Below are 958 nucleotides of genomic sequence, written 5' to 3' on the forward strand. Positions count from 1 at the left end.
GGCTTTCCTGAAGTCAAGGACTTGCGCGTTGCTGACCGACTTGCCAGCTTTTCGGCGGATGGTGAAGGTGATCAGCTCGTGGTCGCTGTCACCCAGCTTCCCATCGATCACTAGGTCGCCGACTAGGTCATCCCCAGTAGCCAGTACCAGGTCGAGCAGCGCTTTGCCTCTCGTTGGCCCATAGACTTCTTGAGTCAGGTAGAGGTCATCCACGCATGAGAGGAAGCTCTGTGACCGCTCAGATTTTGCTGAGCGATCCTCCCACGAGATGTCCGGGTAATTGAAGTCACCCATGACAACCATGGTCCTGGAGCAAGCTGCCTCAGCCAGTTCCTGGGCAAACTCCTGGTCAAGCTCAGGACTTTGGGTGGGAGGTCTGTAATAGACTCTCACCATTGTGTCCCCTGTGCCATGTTCCCCATGCATTTTAACCCAGAGGGTCTCCAGCCGTCCACCCTGGTCGCTAATATCGGCTTGCAGGGACGTGTAGCTTTCCTTAACATAGAGAGCTACCCCCCCCGCCCCTTTTCTCTACACGATCCCTCCTGTACAGGGTATAGCCATCTATCCCCGTGGTCCAGTCATGGGTGGCGTCCCACCAGGTCTCCATTATCCCTATGATATCGTAATAGATAGAGATGATCGCAGAATAGTTTAAAATGAAGTCTTACTTTGTACATTGTGGGGGGGCATGGGGATACGTATAGGTTTGTGGGGGGCTGTGGGCGTATGGGTATGTGGAATGTGGGGAGGGTGTGGGCGTGGGAGTTTTGTTGGGGGGTGGATAGGTGTGTGGGGTGAGGGAGCACGTGGGGGGTGTGGATATGTGGGGTGTGGGTATGTGGTTTGTGGGGGACAGGGTGGCTGGGGTAGTGTGAGCAGTTGGGGGTGGGGTTCTGTGTGTATGGCAGGGTGTGCTTGTGGGACTCATCCTATGAACACACACACTCTCTCCCTC

General features: G+C 55.3%; 1 protein-coding gene across 4 annotated transcripts in view; it reads right to left on the reverse strand.

Moving 5' to 3' along the window:
• AGT (angiotensinogen) overlaps positions 1–958 on the reverse strand; it is a 26,320-nt gene that overhangs the window by 14,962 nt on the left and 10,400 nt on the right. The gene's annotated exons all lie outside the window — the stretch shown is intronic.

This window comes from Alligator sinensis, unplaced genomic scaffold (genome assembly GCF_000455745.1).
Source record: "Alligator sinensis unplaced genomic scaffold, ASM45574v1 scaffold448_1, whole genome shotgun sequence".
NCBI classification, from domain to species: domain Eukaryota; kingdom Metazoa; phylum Chordata; order Crocodylia; family Alligatoridae; genus Alligator; species Alligator sinensis.